A 9274-nucleotide genomic window follows, 5' to 3' on the forward strand; every position below is an offset into this window, starting at 1 on the left:
ACAGAACATTTACAAAACTGTTGTTACTCAAAATGCACAATCTGTTTGACCTCAAGACAAATTATTGACACTGGTTCAGTGACAACACGCTCCACAGTTGCTCAGCAAAAGACCCTCCTTTATAAAAGCGATATTATTGGGGCTACTCTGCCTTAACTCAACATCGAATAAGCGGAAAATCATACCCAACTGTATTTACATCTTAATAAACACCCCAAGTGGCTGTTTTGCAACACAAGAGACTGAATCGGAAACAAAGCAAGAGTGCACCTCGTACAGCAGTATAAACCGTCCCCTAGTAGCACACCAGCATAAGCCCATCACATGATTTTCAGATTACCCTCAACAGTTTTGGCTCTTGTGCTGCTTGCCTCCATGTGGTGCATGAAAAGAGAAAATCATGAAGTGGGTTTTGTCCTCCATTTGTGTGCAGTTGGACATGGTTAAAAGGAAGAATGGGATGTTTATGTGTAAAAAATGTCCATTTAACCGGTGTCCCTGCAGTAGAGGTCTGTTTTCATCAAGTTTATACATACACTCACAGCATCTCTCTCTTTGTCAGTGTCTTCATGCCAGGTGAGACCACCCTCGTAGAAGGCTATGACAATCTGTGGGCACCTGTGATTGGCCTCTTTGGCAAGCTCAAGATCTGCCTCACCAGTCTTTTCATTTCACGAGGAACATTAGGTCTCCACATGAATCTGGCTCTGATAATTTTCTCTGGTTCAAGCCCCCTCTCAAAGCCATGTGCAACCAAGATGTTCTCATCTTTTTTCTTTTTGGGTTTACTACCACCCTCCTCAGAGTTTTTCTTCTTGGGAGCCACCAGAGACTTTGGAATGCCTTGATGAGCCTGCACTTGATTTGCTGCCCCCGCCGCAAGGTGTGAAGCTTCCATGGCTGGTTTTCTTACAAGTCTTAATAAACTGCAATAAGTTCAGGGCAATCGAGATTCTTCTCTGGCTCCAATGTGTTGTGCTTGTCGGAATACCCTTTCCATTTCAAGAAGAACTCTGCCTTTTGCCACTCTACTGTCCAGTGGAAGTCTGTTTCCTCTCTCTTTCTTGTCAGTTTCTTCATGCCAGGTGAGACCACCCTCGTAGAAGGCTATGACAATCTGTGGGCATCCGTGATTGGCCTCTTTGGCAAGCTCAAGATCTGCCTCATCAGTCTTTCCATTTCATGAGGAACATTAGGTCACATGAATCTGTGGCTCCGATGATTTTCTCTGGTTCAAGCCCTCTCTCAAAGCCACACGCAACTAAGATGTTCTCATCTTTTTTCTTTTTGGGTTTACTGCCACCCTCCTCATCGTCAGAGATTTTCTTGGAGCCACCAGAGTCTTTGGAGCGCCCTGATGAGCCTGCACTTGATTTGCAGACCCTGCCGCTAGGTGTGGAGCTTAGACTGCTGGTTTTCTTACAAGTCTTCGTAAACTCTGCAATAAGCTCAGGGCAATCAAGATTCTTCTCTGGCTCCAATGTGTTATCTGAATACCCTTTCCATTTCAAGAAGAACTGCCTTTCGCCACTCTGTCCAGTACTTTCTCCACAACATACTCTTCCTCTTCAGAGGATTTGCTTTCACGAGACTTTTTGCCCATGAAGTTCGGTGCCCTGTGAACAGACTGATACTTTCAGGCAAGTAGAAAAGCACTTCCTTGGAATAAAGACCAATGACTTTTAATGTTGCCGTTTCTCTGTAGCTTAGTCTCACTGCCTTTTTGGCTATCAGTTTAAAGGAAGCCTGTGTCCCATCACAAAAAGCTGCTTTGCGCTTGCGTGTGCGTAAAAAGCCTCTACCATATTTTCTGCTGTGAGAAATGCACTGTTCACATAGAGAAAAAGCAAAGCGTTGCTATCCTGTAATGCATGCTTTTATTTCCTGTTTTAAATCATAGTTTGAAATACCAATGCTTTTGTTGCCAGTCACATCCATATTAAAGACAACTTAAGGACCAAGAACAAGAGAAGGTAACGTTTGTTTGGATACTGAATGCAAACAAAATGTTATTACAGTGTAAAGGTGAAAGCACATTGGAAACATCGGATGTGCACATTTTGAAGTACATCAACTGATGCAAAAGGCCAAACGCACCAAAAGTGTCAACTGGTGTGTCAAACTTCCTTGATGAACAGAGAACCCAGCGACTGCTGTAACAAATTACTTGTTTTGGAGGTGTCGAGTACTGCTTTCAGTGTTTGGGGCCATAAACTTTTAGATTGGAAAAGTTACTATAATTTTGTTTCTAATGTTATAATTTTGTTTCTAATGTAATTTTGTTTCGAATGTATTCAAATAAGAGTTAATTATTGGTGATTAGTCAAAACTTTGGTCTCCCCCTTCTCTTCACTTGACTATTTCAGAAATGATGTTCCATTTAACATGACTAGTATTGTAACTGGATGTGTACCACCACCTCAGAGATCAATGAGAATGTCAAGAATATGAAAAACCCTAGTTGGTAAACTTACTAAGCAAGTATCAAGCATGTAGATTGAACACCATCAGTAGTACCAACTTGCACAATCGAAATAAAGTTATCTGATTTTAAATGTTTCTAGGCTTTGCTTAAAGGGAGAATGGCATAAGTTAAGGTTTATAATTCATCAATAAGTATTTGTCCCTTTGTGGCAGGAAAGATTTTCATTGGTAGGCATAAATGGTTTATTATGTATGACTCGCACTAAAGCCACAGCAATAGCCTACCCAGTGTATTTAAAAAGAAATGCCAAGTCATTTACTCAAAGTACCTTCAACGAATAACCCACATTTGAATGTTATGAGAATGAAGCTTTGTTCCCTTACAAAACGGCCATGTTGAGAATGATATCATGATGTGTTCAGTGACAGAAACCTGATCAGTTTCCTTAGGCTTGCTAGTTGGTATACGGGACATCCATTTCAAAGATACACTTGTCTGATACTTAACATTATCGGTTTAGTTTTTATTTGTTCTTAAGCACATCTAGTGAAATGAGAATCAACCGGCACATCCTCCAAAAACCAATGATTATGATTCCTTCCATATTATAGACATTTCAGTCAAACCTTACATAGGAGCAGTGACATATTAGATTCCCATTTCATTGCCTTTGGTTTAGGCTAAATCAGCCCAACGTCACCAGAAAAATGAACACTGGTCGATTGTTCAAGTGGGTTAAAACCACCAATGTTCACGTTTTCATAGGCGACCTCTTGCAGTCATGTGAATAAGTGTGTTTTTTGGGGGGGGGTTTTGCATGTAAAAGCTCAACTTCAGAAAGGCACTGGTGTCGTCAATGTCGCTCCTTTTCAGATGGGGGATGAGACTCTGGTAACCTTGAAAACTGATAAGAAGCTTGTTCTGGCCCTATCTGTCCGGAGCTTTATACACTGCTCAAAAAAATAAAGGGAACACCTAAAAACACAATATAGACCTCGATGAATGAAATATTTCAGCTGAAAATCTTTATTTATTAGACAGAGGAATGTGTTTAGAGCAAAATAACCTAAGAATGATCAATGGAAATCAAAATCATTAGCCCATTAAGGTCTGGATTCAGAATCATACTCAAAATCAAAGTGGAAAATGAGAACATAGGCTGATCCAACTTCTGTGGAAATTCTTCAAGACGATTCAAAATTAGGCTCAGTAGTGTGTGTGGCCTCCACGTGCCTGTATGCACTCCCTACAACGTCTGGGCATGCTCCTGATGAGACGACGGATGGTCTCCTGAGGGATCTCCTCCCAGACCTGGATCAGGGCATCGGTCAACTCCTGGACAGTCTGTGGTGCGACATCGCGTTGGCGGATGGTACGAGACATGATGTCCCAGAGGTGCTCGATTGGATTCAGGTCTGGGGAACGTGCAGGCCAGTCCATAGCATCAATGCCCTCGACATACAGGAACTGCTGACACACTCTGGCCACATGAGGACGAGCATTGTCATGCATGAGCAGGAACCCAGGGCCCACTGCACCAGCATATGGTCTGACAATGGGTCTGAGGATCTCATCTCGGTACCTAATGGCAGTCATGGTACCTCTGGCTAGCACGTAGAGGTCTGTGCAGCCCTCCAAGGATATGCCTCCCCAGACCATCACTGACCCACCGCCAAACCGGTCATGCTGGAGGATGTTGCAGGCAGCAGAACGTTCTCCACAGCGTCTCCAGACTCTCACGTCTGTCACATGTGTTCAGTGTGAACCTGCTCTCATCTGTGAAGAGCACAGGGCGCCAATGGCGAATCTGCCAACCAAGATGTTCTCTGGCAAAGGTCAATCGGGCTGCACGGTGTTGGGCTGTGAGCACAGGCCCCAATTGTGGACGTCGGGCCCTCATACCATCCTCATGCATTCTGTTTCTCACTGTTTGAGCAGAAATCTGCACATTAGTGGCCTGTTGAAGGTCGTTTTGTAGGGCTCCGGCAGTGCTCCTCCTGTTCCTCCTTGCACAAAGGACCAGATAGCGGTCCTGCTGCGGGGTTGTTGTCCTCCTGCGGCCCCCTCCACGTCTCCTGGTGTACTGGCCTGTCTCCTGGTACCTCCTCCATGCTCTGGACACTGTGCTGGGAGACACATCAAATCTTCTTGCCACAGCACGCATTGATGTGCCATCCTGGATGAGCTGCACTACCTGAGCAACTTCTGTAGGTTGCAGATACCGCCTCATGCCACCTCTAGTGGTGAGGGCACTAGCAAAATGAAAAACTAACCAAAGATCGGCCAGAAAAGATGAGGACAGGCAAATGGTCTGTGGCCACCACCTGCAAATCCATTCCTTTTATAGGGGTTGTCTTGCAAATTGCCTAATTTCCACCTGGTGGAAATTAGACAATTTACCAACAGGTGAAATTGATTCACAAATCAGTGTTGCTTCCTAACTGGACAGGTTGATATCTCAAAAGTGTGATTGACTTGGAGCTACATTGCATTGCTTATGTGTTCCCTTTATTTTTTTGAGCGGTGTAATATGTCAGATAGAAACTATCAAAGAAGAAAAGCCTATTTGTGGGGATGTGAAATTACATCTGGCCAACCCAAATCTTAAGAATTTTTTCCCTCGATGTGACTGAACCACAGGGACACTACTACTATTACTTTTGGCTGCTCCCGTTAGGGGTCGCCACAGTGGATCATCCATTTCCATCTCTTCCCTGTCATCTGCATCTTCCTCTGTCACACCAGCCACCTGCATGTCCTCTCTCACCACATCCATAAACCTCCTCTTTGGCCTTCCTCTTTTCCTCTTCCCTGGCAGCTCCATATTCAACATCCTTCTGACAATATACCCAGCATCTGTCCTCCACACATGTCCACACCCTCTCAATCTTGCGTCTCTTGCTTTGTCTCCAAACCGTCCAACCTGCACTGTCCATGTAATACATTGTTTTTCAACAAAAACCAAATGTTACAAAACGAAACAGTACATAGCCTATCATAGTATGTAATATAAGGACTTAGAGGTATACTCACTCAGTGCAAAACCTGGGCCTGTTTCAATGAACACAAAGCTGATATCCTGGCAGGAATCGACCAGAGGGACACACGGAGCTCTTGTTTGACTGCTCTCAGTCGCTCTCTGTTTTTAGTTTTTATGGTAGTTAGGGTTGAAAAACCAAGCCACTGAGGATGCACAAGCCAGTGCATCCTTAGTGCCGGTCCCAAGCCCGGACAAATGGGGAGGGTTGCGTCAGGAAGGGCATCCGGCGTAAAATCTTTGCCAAATCAAATATGCGGATCATAAATAAGACTTACATACCGGATCGGTCGAGGCCCGGGTTACCAACGACCGCCACCGGTACTGTTAACCAGCAGGGTGTCGGTGGAAACTATGCTACTGCTGGGCGAAGGAGAAGGAGAGGGGGAAAGCATGTCCAGAGGCAGCTAGAGAGGAGGAAGGGTAGGCATGTGGAGGTGAGAGTTGGAACTTTGAATGTTGGCACTATGACTGGTAAAGGGAGAGAGCTGGCTGACATGATGGAAAGAAGAAAGGTAGGCATACTGTGTGTGCAAGAGACCAGGTGGAAGGGGAGTAAGGCCAGGAGTATCGGAGGTGGGTTCAAACTCTTCTACCATGGTGTGAATGGGAGGAGTAATGGGGTAGGGGTAATTCTGAAGGAAGAGTATGTAAAGAGCGTGCAGGAGGTGAAGAGAGTGTCAGACAGAGTGATGAGTATGACGCTGGAAATTGAAGGTTTATTGCTGAATGTTATCAGCGCATATGCCCCGCAAGTTGGGTGTGAGATGGATGAAAAAGAAGAATTCTGGAGTGAGTTGGATGACATAGTGGAGAGGGTACCCAAGGAGGAGAGAGTGGTGAGTGGAGCCGACTTCAATGGACATGTTGGTGAAGGGAACAGAGGTGATGAGGAGGTGATGGGAAGGTATAGAGTCAAGAAGAGAAATGTGGAAGGACAGATGGTGGTCGATTTTGCGAAAAGGATGGAAATGGCTGTGGTGAATACATATTTCAAGAAGAGGGAGGAACACAGGGTGACGTACAAGAGTGGAGGAAAGTGCACACAGGTGGACTATATCTTATGTAGAAGGCGCCATCTAAAAGGGATTGGAGACTGCAAGGTGGTGACAGGGGAGAACGTAGCTAGGCAGCATCGGATGGTGGTCTGTAGGATGACTTTGGAGACCAAGAAGAGGAAGCGAGTGAAGACACAGCCGAAGATCAAATGGTGGAAGTTGAAGAAGGAAGACTGTTGTGTGGAGTTCAGGCAGGAGCTAAGACAGGCACTGGGTGGCAGTGAAGAGTTGCCAGATGGCTGGACAACCACTGCAGAAATAGTGAGGGAGACAGCTAGGAAGGTACTTGGGGTGTCATCAGGACAGAGGAAGGAAGACAAGGAGACTTGGTGGTGGAATGAGGAAGTACAGCAAATTATACAGAGGAAAAGGTTGGCAAAGAAGAAGTGGGATAGTAAGAGAGATGAAGAAAGTAGACAGGAGCACAAGGAGATGCAGCGTAAAGCAAAGAGAGAGGTGGCAAAGGCAAAGGAAAAGGCGTATGGTGAGTTGTATGACAGATTAGACACTAAGGAAGGAGAAAAGGACTTATACCGATTGGCTAGACAGAGGGACCAAGCTGCAAAGGATGTGCAGCAAGTTAGGGCGATCAAGGATAGAGATGGAAATGTGCTGACAAGCGAGGAGAGTGTGCTAAGAAGGTGGAAGGAATACTTTGAGGGGCTGATGAATGAAGAAAATGAGAGAGAGAGAAGGTTGGATGATGTAGGGATAGTGAATCAGGAAGTTCAGCGGATTAGCAAGGAGGAAGTGAGGGCAGCTATGAAGAGGATGAAGAATGGAAAGGCAGTTGGTCCTGATGACATACCTGTGGAGGCATGGAGATGTTTAGGAGAGATGGCAGTGGAGTTTTTAACTAGATTGTTTAACACAATCCTGGAAAGTAAGAGGATGCCTGAGGAGTGGAGAAGAAGCATACTGGTACCGATTTTCAAGAACAAGGGCGATGTGCAGAACTGTAACAACTACAGAGGTATAAAGTTGATCAGCCACAGCATGAAGATTTGGGAAAGAGTAATAGAAGCTAGGTTAAGAGGAGAGGTGACGATCAGCGAGCAGCAGTATGGTTTCATGCCACGAAAGAGCACCACAGATGCGATGTTTGCTTTGAGAATGTTGATTGAGAAGTATAGAGAAGGCCAGAAGGAGTTACATTGTGTCTTTGTAGATTTAGAGAAAGCTTATGACAGAGTGCCGAGAGAGGAGGTGTGGTATTGTATGAGGAAGTCAGGAGTTGCAGAGACGTATGTAGGAGTGGTGCAGGATACGTATGAGGGAAGTGTGACAATGGTGAGGTGTGCGGTTGGAATGACAGATGGGTTCAAGGTGGAGGTGGGATTACATCAAGGATCGGCTCTGAGCCCTTTCTTGTTTGCAATGGTGATGGACAGGTTGACGGGCAAGATTAGGCAGGAGTCTCCATGGACGATGATGTTCGCAGATGACATTGTGATCTGTAGCGAGAGTAGGGTGCAGGTTGAGGAGAGCCTGGAGAGGTGGAGGTATGCACTGGAGAGAAGAGGAATGAAAGTCAGTAGGAGCAAGACGGAATACTTATGCGTGAATGAGAGAGAGGACAGTGGAATGGTCAGGATGCAAGGAGTGGAGGTGACAAAGGCATTTGAGTTTAAATACTTGGGGTCAACTGTCCAAAGTAACGGGGAGTGCAGTAGAGAGGTGAAAAAGAGAGTGCAGGCAGGTTGGAGTGGGTGGAGAAGTGTGTCAGGAGTGATTTGCGACAGAAGGGTTATCAGCAAGAGTTAAAGGGAAAGTTTACAAGATGGTTGTGAGACCAGCTATGTTATATGGTTTGGAGACAGTGGCACTGACGAAAAGACAGGAGGCGGAGCTGGAGGTGGCAGAGTTGAAGATGCTAAGATTTTCACTGGGAGTAACGAAGAAGGACAGGATTAGGAACGATTATATTAGAGGGACCGCTCAGGTTGGACGGTTTGGGGACAAAGCAAGAGAGGCAAGATTGAGATGGCTTGGACATGTGTGGAGGAGAGATGCTGAGTATATTGGGAGAAGGATGCTGAATATGGAGCTGCCAGGGAAGAGGAGACGAGGAAGGCCAAAGAGGAGGTTTATGGATGTGGTGAGAGAAGACATGCAGGTGGCTGGTGTGACAGAGGAAGACGCAGAAGACAGGAAGAAATGGAAACGGATGATCCGCTGTGACGACCCCTAACGGGAGCAGCCAAAAGTAGTAGTAGTAGTTAGGGTTGAAAAGACAAGCTCGCAGAGATAGGTTGTGGAAAATGGGACCAACGTTGTGATGGCTCCATTTGCCATGATTGGAAAGTCCTTGGCAGCAGTCAACCAAAAACTATCCAGAGATAGATCAGCATAGCTCAGTTTTAAAATACAGTCTTGTCTCAGTTCCACGAGTTGCTCTTGCTCCTACAAAGTAATGTCCTTTCCAAAAACTACTACTGAGCTATATGGGTCCCTGACCCAGTCAAAAGATTTGGTGGAGGATGAGGGGAAATAAAAGGATAATTTCTCCTCAGGAGTTTTCAAATGTTCACTTATTATTTCACACAATGCAGCAGCGTCGACATATCCTTGCCATTTTTGGGTCAGGGGGAACATTTCGAGAGTGTCCCTTTCCAGGTGCCGTCACCAGAGGGAGACCTTTGAACGGAATCTGTTTACCTTGTCCGTACTTGTGAGCAGATTTTCGTTTTGGCCTCTCATTCGAGTATTCAGTTCATTCAGGTGTTGAAAAATATCCGCTGTGTATGCGAGCCT

At 45.4% G+C, this 9274-nt stretch overlaps 1 pseudogene; it reads right to left on the reverse strand.

Annotated features, from left to right (window-relative positions):
• Positions 1-77: 77 nt before the first annotated feature.
• On the reverse strand, positions 78-2551 carry LOC130110813 (chromobox protein homolog 5-like; annotated as a pseudogene).
• Positions 2552-9274: the final 6723 nt, after the last annotated feature.

Source organism: Lampris incognitus, chromosome 3 (assembly GCF_029633865.1).
Source record: "Lampris incognitus isolate fLamInc1 chromosome 3, fLamInc1.hap2, whole genome shotgun sequence".
NCBI classification, from domain to species: Eukaryota; Metazoa; Chordata; class Actinopteri; order Lampriformes; family Lampridae; genus Lampris; species Lampris incognitus.